General features: G+C 42.4%; 1 pseudogene; it reads left to right on the forward strand.

Moving 5' to 3' along the window:
• The first annotated feature begins 5,787 nt into the window (after positions 1 to 5,787).
• On the forward strand, positions 5,788 to 7,903 carry LOC105483354 (keratin, type II cytoskeletal 8 pseudogene; annotated as a pseudogene).
• Positions 7,904 to 17,168: the final 9,265 nt, after the last annotated feature.

Raw genomic sequence — 17,168 nt, forward strand, 5'->3', positions numbered from 1 at the left:
TTTCTATGAGATTTTCTACAAGAGATTTTCTGTTGTAGAAAAACCTTAACATTAATGACATATTTAATGTCCATGTATATTTTATGCTCTACTAATTATCAATATAAGAGAATGACCTAGAACTTGGTTTTATTTCCTGCAATAAAAATCATAAACATGGTCCCTTTCTTATTTTATATCTGTGAATATTATGATTTGGTTAATGCAAGTTAAAAATCTATTCTGTACAAATAGTCAAGAAATAATTATAGTGTAAGTAAATAAAGCTTCATTGACAAAGATGAGGCCTCATTTGAGTTTCATTTTCTCTACAGAGGTCAAAAGTAGTCATCCTGAAAGTGCTTCATATTCACAGTCTCAGATTCTTTTTTTTTTTTTTTTTTTTTTTTTTTTTTTGTTTTTTTTTTTGAGACGGAGTCTCATGCTGTTGCCCAGGCTGGAGTGCAGTAGCGCGATCTCGGCTCACTGCAAGCTCCGCCTCCCGGGTTCCCGCCATTCTCCTGCCTCAGCCTCCTGAGTAGCTGGGACTACAGGCGCCCGCCACCGCGCCCGGCTAATTTTTTGTATTTTTAGTAGAGACGGGGTTTCACTGTGGTCTCGATCTCCTGACCTTGTGATCCGCCCGCCTCGGCCTCCCAAAGTGCTGGGATTACAGGCTTGAGCCACCGCGCCCGGCCCACAGTCTCAGATTCTTATTCCTTTTTGCCACCTCAGTAGTTTATCAATAATTAGAAGAATAAAATAAAATATGGTATAAGTCAATGAGGGAGTTTTGGACTATGTAATTCCTAAGGTTTCCTCCAGGTCTAATATTTTAAATTCTATTATAGTAAAATTTCATAAATAATATAGAGAGAGGAGAAAAATATAATCACAGTAACAACGAACTAATTGAAACACCTGAGGGGTAGAATCCTTTCTGGTAATCCAATCGGGCATGGAACTTCATTATTGTAAAGGGAATTATAGTAAATCAAAAGAACTGGAGATCCCTAGATAATAAGCAAAACACTCAAGGTTACATGTCAATCTAGTACGAATTTGTTAAAATGATCCCATATCAAGAGAGAGAAACCTTTAATAACCTTATTAGATTTTAATCATCCCTTCTCTTAATGTGAATTGTTTGCTAAGTAGTATTTTTTAATTAGAAGCATAATGACGGTGAATTTAGAAACATAATGACAGAAAGTGGAGTCCAGCTCCATCTCCAGTGAGCTGTGTGGCCTTGCATCACTTACTTCCCTTGCCTGTTCTTCCATTTATTTGTTTGTAAAATTATGGAATTGAACTAAATGAAGCTATAAAGCCCATATGAGCTTTAAAATACTCTCATTACCACTAATGAGGTTTTGATCCTTTTGAAAGTTCTAAATATTTTCAAAAGTTTTGGTTTATCAAATGCCTCTCTAGCAGATCTAGGATTATAATTAGAAATTCAGTGCTTATATTTGATTTAGTGAAAATAAAGGAAAAGATACACATAGAAACAGGTACATAGTACAAGAAAGTGATAGTCTGTTTCTAAACTCTATCCACACTGCAATACTGCTCCACCAAATTGTTTATTTTAAGCTCTTGCCAACTGAATATCATAAAATCCAGCTAACCTTCTAAGAGAAAATGTCAAGGAGCGTAAAAATGTAATGATTGTTTTTTATCTTTCATTTCTTTGTTGTTGATGAACAAGATTGATCTTTAACATTTAACAGCTCTACAACCAAGGTTGACTGAATCATAGATACTTGAAGTAAAACGAAGTCCATCACTGGCTTTCCCACATGAAATCATATTCTCTCCCTCTTCCTCCACTCTCCCAGTCTCCATCTCTTGCTCTCCCTATTTCTCAAGATTTTAAACAGATGCCTAAAGCCTGAAGGTAATTATGCTAAAGGGTCACATAGACTTGCAGTCTGTTTGCCATTTTAAAAACAGTGCATCAATCTGCCAACTAAATGAAAAAGGAAAATGGAGTAAATGTGCTAAGAGAAAGGAAAAGGAGACACCAGTTGGCCCCAGGAAGACAAAAAAAAGGGAGAATACAGATTTCTTGGTCCCTGACAACTTCAGTGTACAGCCTTATTTCTCATGAAGGCTGACAATATTTGATTTTAATTACCAAAATTATTGCATATCCCCATCTCCTTTATTTGAACTAATGTGGGTAGATTTCTGTTCCTTATTCACAAAAAGAGCTGAGGCTGGTACAAAGAAGTGATTTATCTCAACTGATGGGTCACAGTCAGTTACAGATCAACCTCCTTGTTCTACTCTTTCCCCTCATCTCACTATTACATTTGACTAGTCTTTAAAAAAATAAAAAAATAAAAATAAAAATAAAGAGCCGAGACTAAAATGGCTGGAAATATACTCCAAAGATTTCCTGTAGAGCTGCAATGATCTACGACAGCCAGCGAGTAGAAAGCAGCACTTGAAAAGACTTCATGGAAATGTCTAAGGTCTTGGTTTACAAGGCTCTATGTTGCTAGATTACTGGGAACAATGGTATTAGTGCCTATCCTGGAATTAATCAACCTAAAATGCTTCATGAGAGGCAAATGGGAAACCTAGGGGCATTGGAGGCTCTGATTCAGTGCAGCAGTAGGCACCCACCTGCAGGAGGTGTGCTAACCCACACCATCAACTACACCATGTAACTTCTATTTTACCCTTCAGTAAATAGTAGTACTCATTGAGAGAGAGTCAGTTTTCTAAATTTTAGAAACTTAACTCAGATTAACTAATAATATGGTATCTGTTATATGATACAGTCCTAATTTCAACAGTTATACCATGTGGTCAGTTTGTTACTTATTAGCTCTAGATTAAGGAATGTGTAATTTCAAAACTGAAAAAGTCATTTTTCAGCCAAAAGGAGAAAAAACTCAAAGTTTCCATTTGAGGCTGGCACAGTGGCTGACGCCTATAATCCTAGCACTTTGGGAGGCCGAGGTGGGTAGATCACTTGAGGTCAGGCATCCGAGAACAGCCTGGCCAATATGGTGAAATCCTGTCTCTACTAAAAATATAAAAATTAGCCAGGTATGGTGGCGTGCACCTGTAGTCCCAGCTACTCAGGAGGCTAAGGCAGCAGAATTGCTTGAACCTGGGAGGTGGAGGTTGCAGTGAGCCAAGATCGCACCATTGCACTCCAGCCTGGGCAACAGAGTAAGACTCTGTCTCAAAAAAAAATTTAAAAATTATTTCAATTTGGAGGATCAAAATGTGTGATAACTCTCCCTCAGATACATGGAATCAAGTGTTTTGAATGTTCTGAACATGTAAGCACACTCTGAAAGACTCGATGCCAAATGATTTTTTATTAGGATTCTTGGGTCGCTGACTAGGTGTATTTGAACCTTCCTTCTCCTCTCCCCCCAACAAAAAACATTTTTATTGCTTTATTATTTAATAATAATATTTTCAGCTTTCACAATTGTCCTGTACCTAATAGTTAACGCTTAAGTTCAAATTTAAAATAATATGAATAAAGTAATACATATTTCCAGAACTAAAATTGCTTTAAATCTAAATCAGTACACCTACTACGTACCCACATTTTTAACAAATAAATAACTGCATATTAGAATATTTATAATGATTATTTTCACATGGTTCATATCTGATTTAAGGGAGATTTCACCAAGAAATAATCTGCTGGAAAAAGTATTGCAGAAATATAGTTACAACATGTAGATAATTAAAATAATAAAAATTAATCCCAGCACTTTGAGAGGCCAAGGCGGGAGGATTGCCTGAGCTCAGGAGCTCGAGACTACTAAAACACAAAAAACGCTGGACACAGTGGCTCACGCCTGTAATCCCAACACTTTAGGAGGCCGAGGTGGGCAGATCATGAGGTCAGGAGTCTGAGACTAGTCTGGCCAACATAGTGAAAGCCCATCTCTACTAAAAATAAAAAAAATTAGACGGGTGTGGTGGTGTGCACCTATAATCCCAGCTACTCGAGAGGCTGAGGCAGGAGAACAGTGTTAACTTGGGAGGCAGAGGTTGCAGTGAGCCAAGATTGCGCCATTGCACTCTAGCCCGGTCGACAGTGCAAGACTCCGTCTCAAAAAAGAAAAAAAAAAGGAAAAAAGAATTAGCCGGGTGTGGTGGTGGGTGCCTGTAGTCCCAGCTACTTTGGAGGTTGAGGCATGAGAATTGCTTGAACCGGGAAGCAGTGATTTCAGTGAGCTGAGATCATGCCGCGGCACGCTAGCCTGGGACATAGAGTGAGACTCCATCTAAAAAAAAAAAAAAAAATTGAAGAAATTTGGAATATTTACTGAAAGGAATTACTCTGGCTTCATTCCTATACCCGATAATGTTTAAAATAATATATCTTTATATCTTTAAAAGACTATGATAGTCTTGAACTGAACAAAATTCACAGCTGATATTATAAGCTTGCAGTAAACACACAACATATGCTAGGTAGTATGCTCTACAAATAAGCTATAGGATGTAAACAAGGCCAGAAATGTGTTATTGTAAATTCAGCATGGTTAATCCTACCAAATGAAGATTGTCTGCCTGTATTTTTCAAAAAGGAAAACAAGCTGGGCACGGTGGCTCACACCTGTAATCCCAGCACTTTGGGAGGCTGGGGCAGGCAGATCACTGGAGGTCAGGAGTTCGAGACCAGCCTGGCCAACATGGTGAAACCCCATCTCTACTAAAAATACAAAAAAAGGCTGAGCACAGTGGCTTACACCCATAATCCCAGCACTTCAGGAGGCCGAGGCGGGCAGAACACCTGAGGTCAGGAGTTTGAGACGAGCCTGGCCAACATGGTAAAACACCATCTCTACTAAAAATATAAAAATTAGCTGGGCATGGTAGCGTGTGCCTGTAATCCCAGCTACTCAGGAGGCTGAGACAGGAGAATCGCTTGAACCTAGGAGGTGGAGGGTGCAGTGAGCTGAGATTACACCACTGCACTCCAGCCTGTGCGGCAGAGCAAGACTCCGTCTCAAAAAAAATGTATATATATATATCCAGCGTGGCGGCAGGTGCCTGTAATCTCTTCTACTTGGGAGGCTGAGGCAAGAGAATCACTTGAATCCAGGAGGTGGAGGTTGTAGTGAGCTGAAATTGCACCACTGCACTCCAGCCTGGGCTACAGAGGGAGACTCCATCTCAAAAAAAAAAAAAAAAAGGAAAACAAAAAGACACTTAAGAGTTTTATCTGTTCTGTCCCTACAACCCTTTATATTGTTTCTCTTTGATATAATGGTACTGTTTTGGTCACATATATTTACTCCCAAGAAAATCTGAATTGAACTTTGCTTTTTACTTGGAGTTTTGTGATTTTCATAATTGCTGCAAGGGACTAAGCAAAAGCATAGATCTGTTATATAAGCAACAGAGTAACATTTTTGGATTTAATACTGCTCAACTGTAAAAATAATTCATTAACTCAGTCTTTACCCCATTTGTGTTTGTCATTTCCTATAGATTTAAGGTTATTTCCATTGTATGAACTGATAACACAACTGAAAACCACCTATATTCATTCATCTATTAACTTCTAAAAGGATTATAGGTCATCACCATCTATCTATTTTCTGAGCCTAAGTAGACTCCTTATAGTTTCATTTTTTCAGCCATTTTCTCTATTTTGTTCTATGGGCCCTAATATAATAATATTAATATATAATGGCTAACTTTGATTTTTTACTATGTATTGTGTTGTAATTAATTTAACACTTATAAGAACCTTATTAATAAGAAGTAGCTTCTCCACTTCTGGAATCTCCACCTGGTTGTCTGCCTACTTCTACTCCTGCCTCCACCATGTCCATCAGGATGACCCAGAAGTCCTACAAGGTGTCTACCTCTGGTCCCCGGGCCTTCAGCAGCCATTCCTACGCTAGTGGGTCCGGTGCCCGCATCAGCTCCTCAAGCTTCTCCTGAGTGGGCAACAGCAGCTTCTGGGGTGGCCTGGGTAGAGGCTATGGTGGGGCCAGCAGCATGGGAGGCATCACCACCGTCACAGTCAACCAGAGCCTGCTGAGCCCCCTTAACCTGGAGGTGGACCCCAACATCCAGGCCTTGTGCACCCAAGAGAAGGAGCAGATCAAGACTCTCGACAACAAGTTCGCTTCCTTCATAGACAAGGTATAGTTCTTGGAGCAGCAGAACAAGATGCCGGAGACCAAGTGGAGCCTCCTGCAGCAACAGAAGATGGCTCGGAGCAACACGGACAACATGTTTGAGAGTTACACCAACAACCTTAGGCGGCATAGACACTCTGGGTCAGAAGAAGCTGAAGCTGGAGGCAGAGCTTGGCAACATGCAAGACCTGGCGGAGGACTTTAAAAACAAGTATAAGGATGAGATCAATAAGCACACAGAGATGGAGAATGAATTTGTTCTCAAGAAGAATGTGGATAAAGCTTACATGAACAAGGTAGAGCTGGAGTCTCGCCTGGAAGGGCTGACTGACGAAATCAACTTCCTCAGGCAGCTGTATAAAGAGATCAGGAGCTGCAGTCCCAGATCTCAGACACGTCTGTGGTGCTGTCCATGGACAGCAGCCGCTCCCTGGACATGGACAGCATCATCGCTGAGGTCAAGGCACAGTACAAGGAGATTGCCAACCACAGCCAGGCTGAGGCCAAGAGCATGTACCAGATCAAGTATGAGGAGCTGCAGATGCTGGCTGGGAAGCACGGGGATGACCTGTGGCATACAAAGACTGAGATTTCTGAGATGAACCCAAACATCAGCCAGCTCCAGGCTGAGATTGAGGGTCTCAAAGGCCAGAGGGCTTCCCTGGAGGCCGCCATTGAGATGCCGAGCAGTGTGGGGAGCTGGCCATTAAGGATGCCAACACCAAGCTGTCCGAGCTGTAGGCTGCCCTGCAGCGGGCCAAGCAGGACATGTGCAGCAGTTGCATGAGTACCAGGAGCTGATGAACGTCAAGCTGGCCCTAGACATGGAGATCGCCACCTACAGGAAGAGACATGGAGATCGCCACCTACAGGAAGCTGCTGGAGGGCGAGGAGAGCTGGCTGGAGTCTGGGATGCAGAACATGAGTAACCATACGAAGACCATCAGCAGCTATGCAGGTGGTCTGAGCTTGGCCTATGGGGGCCTCACAAGCCCCAGCCTCAGCTATGGCCTGGGCTCCAGCTTTGGCTCTGGCGTGGGCTCCAGCTCCTTCAGCCGCACCAGCTCCACCAGGGCCGTGGTTGTGAAGAAGATAAAGAACCGCAATGGGAAGCTGGTGTCCGAGTCCTCTGACGTCCTGCCCATTGAACAGCTGCAGCAGTCCCTCCCAGCCTGCCCCGCCTGCAGCTGCCCCAGAGCCCAGGAGGGAGGCCACTGTGCAGGGGAGCACAGGAAACAGGTGACCCACCTGAGGCTCAGCCCTAACCCTCAGCCCACCCACGGGAGGAGTTTACTGCCTGGGCACCCCCTTTACTCCATGCCTCCAGCTACAAAACAATTCAATTGCTTTTTTGGGGTGCCAAAAAAAAAAAAAAAAAAAAAAACCTTACTAAAACTTCGTAAAAAAAAACAAAATAGAACCACCAGTTAGAAATCTGACATAAGAGAAACAATATATAAGACTATAGGGACAAAGTAGATAAGAATCCCAAATAGCTATTTTTTTTATTTTTGGAAGATACAAGTGAAAAATTTTCATTTGGTTTTACATTGTTTTTACAGTGCTTATATATTTCTGGTCTTGATTACATCTTGCAGTCTTGTAGTATGAGGAAAGTACTAGTATTATTATCTCTTTTCATGCATAGTGACTAAGTTACTTGTTCCAAGTTTCAGAGATATCAAGGAATAGTGCTGGAGTTCAAATCTGGCCAGTCTGGTTCCCAAATCCTTGCTGTAAACCACTATGTTATGTAGCCCCTGTGCCTATGTGGCATAAATTAAAGGCCAGAGGGAAGCAGAGTCCTTTCTAAAATGGAAGGCATCAGAGCCGCACATATCCCAGATTATATACCTCTACCTGCTGCTACTCACCAGAGCCACGTTCTTCCAAAGGCAACAGGGCCAGCTTGAGTATTAGAGTCTGCTTAAGGCCTTGCTTGACTCCCCTTATTCCTACTTCCTGGCTCTTCAAGGCAATATGGAGAGAGATGGTCATCAGGCTCCCTTCTCTTTAGGGACTCATTTTCTGAAGGAAAGTCATTTCCCACATAGTTTATGGCAAAGGCAGGACAGGACCAGTCTTAGCCACAGTTACAGAAAAGAGAAATGTTCTTTGTTACTTTCTTAGCCAGCAAAACCCATTTCCCAGCCTCTTGATGTACTCAGAGCCTAACCTGCTCTTTTTTTTTTTTTTTTTTTTTTTTTTCGTGATAGAGTCTCACTCTGTTACCCAGGCTAGAGTGCAGTGGCACAATCTCGGCTCACTGCAGCCTTGGCCTCTCGGGTTCCAGCGATTATCCTGCCTCAGCCTCCCGGGTAGCTGGGATTATAGGCATGCACCACCACTCCTGGCTAATTTTTGTATTTTTAGTAGAGACGGGGTTTCACCATGTTGGCCAGGCTGGTCTCAAACTCCTGACCTCAGATGATCCCCCTGCCTCGGTCTCCCAAAGTGCTAGGATTATAGGCATGAGCCACTGTGCCCGACCCCTAACCTACTCTTGATACTCACTGCCCTCACGATGATTGCCTTTAACCTGTTCAGAAGGCTCCATTATAGCCCTCCACTCCGTAGTGCCATCTTGCAGTCTCATTCTTTAAACTACCTCCCCTTCTGTGGAAAGAGTGCTAGTTACTCTTTAATATCTGTATGCCCCTTCTTCCATAATGATAGAGCACCTACTGTCTGGCTGCCTTGCAGTTAGTTATGGCCATATAACTAAGTTTTACCCAATGGGATGTAAACATACTGATGGGGTTCAGGATATGCTACCCTGAAATATGGCAACCTGACATTTGAGAAAACAGCGGAAGCAGGAAGTCACTCTCATTTTCCCTGACCTGTCTCCCCTGAAGCAGGTTATAAGACCCCCATTTGAGAGGTACTCCTCCGATACCTGAAGGAAAGGGAACATACTGAACCTGAACAAACAGGCCTTTCAAATTCCCATAAGGTCATCATCATCATATCCTACCCTCTCTGTTCAATCATACTTCTCTAAAATTGTCCACTTCTTCGTCAAACCTAAGCATAAAAAAAAAACACACACAAGCTTACCTGTTTCTTTGGTCTTCATTTCCTTAGGAAGGCTCCTATGTCACATAAAAGTCTTACTGAATAAATTTGTATGTTTTTCTTATTTGTTATTATAGAAGCCTCAGCCATGAACCTAGCAATGAGTTAGGAAAGAAATCTCTTCTCCCCAGCCAGGCACGGTGGCTTACAGTTGTAATTCCAGCACTTTGGGAAGCCAAGGCAGGAGGATCATTTTAGGTCAGGAGTTCAAGACCAGCCTGGCCAACATGGTGAAACCCCGTGTCTACTAAAAATTCAAAAAAAATTAGCCTGGCATGGTGTGCCTGCCTGTAGTACCAGCTAATCGGGAGGTTGAGGCAGGAGAATTGCTTGAACCCAGAAGACGGAAGTTGCACTGAGCCAAGGTTGCACGACTGCACTCCAGCCTGGGTGATACAGCAAGACCCTGTCTCAAAAAAAAGAAGAAATCTCTTCTTCTCTACCACACATTGTATATTTACGGGAAGTATGCTTAAAGAAAGGTGATACGCTCTTCTTTCTCCGTGTGTCTTCCTGCTGGCTGGAATGTAGATTTTATCTCTTCTGTGAGGCACAGCAGATAGCAAGATAGAAGGAACCTAAGTCCCCAACACGATGGAATGCCATAACAGACTTGGTCTGACAACCTGGTAGACTTCAGTTATTTTATTTTGTTATTATTATTATTTTTGAAATGGAGTCTCGCTGTGTCACCCAGGCTGGAGTGCAGTGGCACGATCTCGGCTCATTGCAGCCACTGCCTCCCGGGTTCCAGCAATTCTCCTGCCTCAGCCTCCCTGGTAGCTGGGATTACACGCATGTGCCACACCTGGCTAATTTTTGTATTTTTAGCAGAGACAGGGTTTCACCATGTTGGCCAGGCTAGTCTCAAACTCCTGACCTCAGGTTATCCACCCGCCTCGGCATCCCAAAGTGCCAGGATTACAGGCGTGAGCCACTGCACCTGGTCAACTTCAGTTATTTTAATGAATTCTGGAATATGGCAGAGAAACAAACTTGTACCTTGAGGCTACTATTATCCTGTAGTATTTTTGTTACTGGCAGGCAAATTTAACGTGCCCAGCCGACCTCAGTTATTTTAATGAATTCCGGAATATGGCAAAGAAACAAACTCTTACCTTGAGGCTACTATTATCTGCAGTATTTCTGTTACTTGCAGGCAAACTTAACCTATTTGCCCTCTAGTGTGTGTGTGTGTGTGTGTGGCAGGGTCTTGCTTTGTCACCCAGGCTGGGGTGCAGTGGTGCCATACGGCTTGCTGCAACCTTGACCTCCTGGGTTCAAGGGATCCTCCCACCTCAGCCTCTGGAGTAGCTGGGACTACAGGCGTGCACCACCCACATCTGTAGTTCCAGATGGTGGGAGAATCGTTTGACCCCAGGAGGTCAAGGCTGCAGTGAGCTGTGATTGTAGTTTTTGTAGAGATTGAATTTCATCATGTTGCCCAGGCTGGTCTCGAATTCCTGGGCTCAAGTGATCCTCCTGCCTTGGCCTCCCTAATATATAATGAAATAATTACATAAATTATTATGCTTAGATTCCAGGTGTGAGCCACCATGTCAGGCCTCTTTCTACCATTGATTAGCAAGACTTGTGGCTTTGCTAACATAAACAGAAGAATATCCTTTCAATAACATGAAACTTTGAGTTGGTCTCTCCTGATTCAGCAAGTGATATATTAAAGGGGGAAAAGGAATTTAGAAAAACCATCTCTTAAGATAAAAACTCAGCTTGTGGCCAGGTGAGGTGGCTCATGCCTATAATTCCAGCACTTTGGGAGGCTGAAGAGAGAGGATTACTTGAGTCCAGGAATCCAAGATCAGCCTGGGCAATATAGTGAGAACTCATATCTGCAAATAATAATTTTTAAAAATTAGCTGGGTATGGTGGTGCACATCTGTAGTCCCAGTTACTTAGGAGGCTGAGGTGGGAGAATAGCTTGACCACAGGAGGTCAAGGCTGCAGTGAGCTATGATTGGGCCACTGGGCTGCAGCCTGAGCAACACGGGCTGCAGCCTGGGTAACATGGTGAGACCTCAAAATAAAAAAAAAAAAGAAAAGAAAAAAAGGAAAACTCAGCTTGCTTGCAAGGCTACTGACATGCATAATACTATTTTGTTTTCAAAAGTTGAACACCATGTAGCGTTTTCTTTTTGTACCCTTTCCATATCCCAGTTCTGCCAGCCTGATCAACATCTCTGCCAACTAGAACAAAGATTGGGTTCTGAGAAAAGCAAAAAAGAAACTAACAAGAATAGTTTTCAAAACATTATGTTGTTACAATTACCTGAAGGAAAAGAGCTAAGTTTCATTCCTTTGCATTCCTTAGGCCAACAGTCCCCAATCATTTTGGCACCAGGGATGGGTTTCATCATAAGACAATCTTTCCATGGACTGGGACGGTGGGTGGGGAGATGGTTATCAGGATGATTCAAGCACACTACATTTATTGTGAACCTTATTTCTATTATTATATTGTACTATATAATGAAATAATTACATAAATCACCTTAATGTAGAATCAGTGGGAGCCCCGAGCTTGTTTTCCTACAACTAGATCATACCATATGGGAGTGATGGGAGACAGTGACAGATCATCAGGCATTAGATTCTCATAAGGAGCATGCAACCTAGGTCTCTCGCATGTGCAGTTCACAGTAAGGTTCAGGGTCCTGTGAGAATCTGCCGCCACTTCTGCTGCTGCTGATCTGACAGGAGGCGGAGCTCCAGCGGTAATGCACGCAATGGGGAGCAGCTGTAAATATAGATGAAGCTCCACTCTCGCTCTCAGAAATAATAATTCAGTCAAATACAGATGAACCTCCTGCTGTGCAGCTTGGTTCCTAACATGCCATGGACCAATACTGGTTTGTGGCATAGGGGTTGGGGACCCTGCCTTAGGCCATTTCCCATCCACACAGCTGCCAAAGCTCATCTTTTTAAAACGGCTGACAAATTTATAGAAACAGAAAGCAGAATAGAGGTTACTAGGGCTGGGAGAAAAAGAATGGAGAATTATTACTTAGTGGGTACAGAGTTTCTGTTTGTAGTGATGGAAAGGTTTCAGAAATAGAGAGTAGTGATAGTCACACAATATTGTGACTACAATTAATGACACTTAATTGTAATTCTAAAATACTGAAAATGGCACACTTAATATTACATATTTTTACCACAAAATAAATAAAAGCTAGAAAAAAACTATGTTAAAAGAATACAGGAAAAGATGCCTACCCCAAAACCTTTCAATCATCTCTATTTCTATACCGACTTCTTATTCTAATTTTTATGAAAGCTTTTGGAGGCTGCAGAATGTGTCTAATATGTAACCAGCATATTTGTTTGCTTAGCTGAATAATTACAAATAAAAGCACTTTACTTGGAGACCGGGGGCAGTGGCTCAATCCTGTAATCTCAGCACTTTGGGAGGCCAAGGCAGGAGGATCACTTGAGGCCAGAAGGTCGGGACCACCCTGGCCAACATGGTGAAACCCAGTTCTCTACTAAAAAGGCAAAAATTAGCTGGGTGTAGTGGTGGGCGCCTGTAATCCCAGTTACTTGGGAGGCTGAGGCACGAGAAGCACTTGAACCTGGGAGGCAGAGTTTGCAGTAAGCCAAGAGCATGCCACTACACTGCAGCCTGGATGACAGAGTGAGACCCCGTCTCAAAAAAATAAAAAATAGTCGGGCGCAGTGACTCACACCTGCAATCCCAGCACTTTGGGAGGCTGAGGCGGGCGGATAACCTGAGGTCAGGAGTTTGAGACCATCCTGGCTAACACAGTGAAACCCCATCTGTACTAAAAATACAAAAAATTAGCTGGGCGTGGTGATGGGCGCCTGTAATCGTAGCTACTCGGGAGGCTGAGGCAGGAGAAGCACTTGAACCCAGGAGGCGGAGGTTGCAGTGAGCCGAGATGGTGCCACTGCACTCCAGCCTGAGAGACAAGAGCGAAACTCTGTCTCAAATAAATAAATAATAATAAATAAATAAAATAGCACTTTACTTGGCATACGTTTTTTTCCATTTAATGATGTGGGGGCAGAAGTAACTCCTTAGCAGCTCATACCCAGATTCCTTGTACAGAGAGAGAGAGACCGTTTACTTGAGCAGAGCTCTAAGGTAAACAACAGTAACAAAAAGAATCTCAGCTAGGGAAGGACTCTGCTTAGATTAATCCAGGGGAGGAATACCTGAATCACACTTAAGCTTGGCAAATCTAGATCCTTGATTAATTTTCAAATTATTTGCCATCTAAGATTGTGTATAATTTTGTATAAGATACAGGCTTAGCAGTGTCCCCTTCATATTTACTTAGTAAAGAAAACCAAAAGTTTATTGATTACAAAAACTGAAGTATATATTTAAAAAGTTGTTGGTGGGAAGAAAAATGATGCCAGAGCCCAAGAAATTAATTAAGTCAGTAATAGCAAGAGGACCAGAAGAACCAGAAGAAAGGAAAATACAAAGAAATTAAAATCAGCAAATAAAGCAAAAGTATTCTAAAATCTAAATGGGAATTTAAGTAAACAGAATGAAACGGGGTTGAGAGGTTACTGAAAACATAGGCAACCTTAAATGTCTTGCATTCTTTAAGCCTTTACAGAGTGTTATTTTATTATTATTATTATGAGATAGAGTCTCGCTGTGTCACCCAGGCTGGAGTGCGGTGGCACAATCTCGGCTCACTGTAACCTCCGCCTTCCGGGTTCAAGCAATTCTCCTGCCTCAGCCTCCCAAGTAGCTGGGACTATAGATGCATGCCATCACACCCAGCTAATTTTTGTGTTTTTAGTAGAGATGGGGTTTCACTCTGTTGGCCAGGCTGGTCTCAAACTCCTGACCTCAGGTGATCCTCTCACCTCAGCCTCCCAAAATGCTGCGATTACAGGCATGAGCCACTGCGCCCAGCCCAGAGTGTTATTTAAATTTCGCACATTAAATATCTCTTGAGCATTACTATACTCACAGCAATATGAAAGCATTTGTCCTTGCTTCCACCAGAAAGGAGATTTCCTGTCATTCAGCTAATTTAATCTCCACGTTCTACCTTGTTTACAGCCATATAGCTGTTAAGATTGTAGCCTGGGCCAGAGATCGGTATAGCAGAATTGGAAGGAGCTATTATGGTGTGACTTGTTGAAAGAGTTTCTGTCTAAAATCAAATTCTTCCACTGACTTGCTTCACTGACTCTTATTCCCACCATTTGAAAATGTTTGCTTTGGGTTAAGGTATTATTGTCACAAGAAATTTCCTTAAGACATAGATCTCCCAGGGAGAGCTAAGATAACCCAAAGCTCTGGGCTCCATTTGTTTTTGTGTGTTTTTTTTTTGAGACAGAGTCTCACTCTGTCGCCCAGGCTGCAGTGCAGTGGTGTGATCTCGGCTCACTGCAAGCTCCACCTCCCAGGTTCACGCCATTCTCCTGCCTCAGCCTCCTGAGTAGCTGGGGCTACAGGCAACCGCCACCGCGCCCGGCTAATTTTTTGTAGTTTTTAGTACAGACGGGGTTTTACCGTGTTAGCCAGGATGGTCTCGATCTCCTCACCTTGTGATCTGCCTGCCTCGACCTCCCAAAGTGCTGGAATTACAAGCATGAGCCACTGTGCCTGGCCTGGGATTCATTTGTTAATGTGAACTCAGCAGGACATGAAGGAACAAGGCACAGAACAGCTAAGTTTGTGTGTGTGGAAGGTCCCGTGGATCTGTTTTCTCTCACACATCTCAGTCAGAAGTCTCATGTCACTACATACTAACATATTTTCTTCATTTAATATCCGATATTGCTACTGATGAGTATTTCCCTTTAATGAATTACATTTGGGTTATAGTTATCTTCACCATTCCTACATAGGTAAGCAGGCAGTTCTTAATTTACAAATGAGCCAAACATTCATACAGCAATTTTGGTCTCCCATTGCCAATTAATTATGGAAAACGATGCAGCTTTTTTGTAAATCTGGGGCTTAAATGTGAAGGAAGAAAAGACTCCCAGGTCGAGATGTGCTTACACTGGCTGACTCCAAGGACAATCTTGCTGGCAGTGATACCCTACCTATTTAGAAGCCACTCTCTCCCTTTCCTCTTCCCCAAATCTCTTCCAAATGTTGCCTAAATTCCACCATATAGAGTTTGTTTTGATTAATAAAATTCAAATGCACCTGAGAGAGAATTCAAAAGGACACAGAGGCCAAATTTGGGGCAATTTAAATATCAAAAGGAATAATGACTGCAATTGATTATAAAACAGTGAATAAATTAAAACCCATGAATCTATAGTGACACTCAGAGAGAAAAAAGATAATTTGCCACCTTTGAAGGTGACTGTTATACTAACTTCTTATTCTGAAAATTGGTAATTAAAGCACCTACCCCGTCTTTTAAGGAGGAATTGTAGTTCATTCCCAGCTGAAGAAACGTTGTGTGTGTGCGTGTGTGTGTGTGTATTTATAAATGCTAGCTAATAAATGTAGAAGAAATGATATAATTAGAAAAGTCATCATTCTGTCATCCCTAATGAAATAATTCAGTCAAGGGTGATCAAGAATGCTAACACATAATGGGAAAGGTTGTTTTGGGGTCCGATATTTGCATGGGACTAAAGTACCACCTCACAGATGACCTTCTAATTACAAAGGAGGGCTTTACCACTTTGATGACATTTAACATCACAAATAGTGGGACAATCTGATATTGTGTGCCGCCTGATGTGACACAACAATCTAAAGTACACATCATCACCTCTGATATATTCTTGCTCAACCTGATTAATTTGAAGTTAATAAGAGTTTGGATTTAACCTTCCAATTTATAGGAAATGAAGGAGATAGAGAATCAAGTTAAATCGCACCTGGAGAAAACAATCAAATAAACCCAAAATGTAAAGCATCCTACAAATTAATTTGTCCTGATCTCTTCAAAAGGTCAATTTTATGGGGAAAAAAGTGGAGGTGTGACACCTTTCCTTACCCATTGTAAAGGTCATGGCCAACACTCTTATAACAGAAGACAAGTTAGTAAAAGTGTAACTAATTTATTTAATCAAAGTTTTATGTGAAAGTCTTTTGTAAAGCACCTACCAAAAAGATTTCAGCCTTTTCAGACTTCCAAATTGGGATTTGTCTGAAAGAGAACATAGTCCCTGTGAATGACTCCTCGATACTTCTTGTATCAAATTACCTCCTCAGTCTCGAAATCACTCAACTGTGGGGGGTGTGTTGGGGGGGGAGGTGAGTGTGTGTTGGGAGAAGGAAGTGATATATCTTGTCATCTTAACACACTAATCAGGCCTAACCTCTTCTTTAGCTTCCCGCTAGGCATGTACAAATTCCCTGAGAGTTCTCACGCACTTACACCACCTCATACTTTTCCCAGGGAAAGTGGTCACTCCTAGGAGAACAATGGGTGCATTTCACAAAGTTTCTCAGGAAGTTCCATACCTCAGTGTGACAAAACCTTGTGGAAACAAGAGGAGAGAGAAAATGAAAAAGGGAAGGATCCAGAAGGAAGCAATGATGAACTAAAGGGAAGAATCAATGTCCTTAATAAAGACAAAAAATGAAAACATCGAAAAGAAGGAACAGGGCTGGGTGTGGTGGCTCACACCTGTAATCCCTGCACTTTGGGAGGCCAAGGCGGGTGGATCACCTGAGGTCAGGTGTTTGAGACTAACCTGGCCCACATGATGAAACCCTGTCTCTACTAAAAATACAAAAAATTAGCTGGGCATAGTGGGATTACGCGCCTGTAATCCCAGCTACTCAGGAGGCTGAGGCAGGAGAATCACTTGAACCTGGCAGGCGGAGGGTGTAGTGAGCCGAGATCGCGCCACTGCAATCCAGCCTGGGCAACGAAAGCAAAACTCCAACTCAAAAAATGAAAAATAAAAATAAATAAAACTTAGCCAGGTATGCTGGTACATGCCTGTAATCCCAGCTACTTGGGATGTCGATGCAGGAGAATCGCTTAA

The sequence above is a fragment of the Macaca nemestrina genome, chromosome 11 (genome assembly GCF_043159975.1).
Source record: "Macaca nemestrina isolate mMacNem1 chromosome 11, mMacNem.hap1, whole genome shotgun sequence".
NCBI lineage: Eukaryota > Metazoa > Chordata > Mammalia > Primates > Cercopithecidae > Macaca > Macaca nemestrina.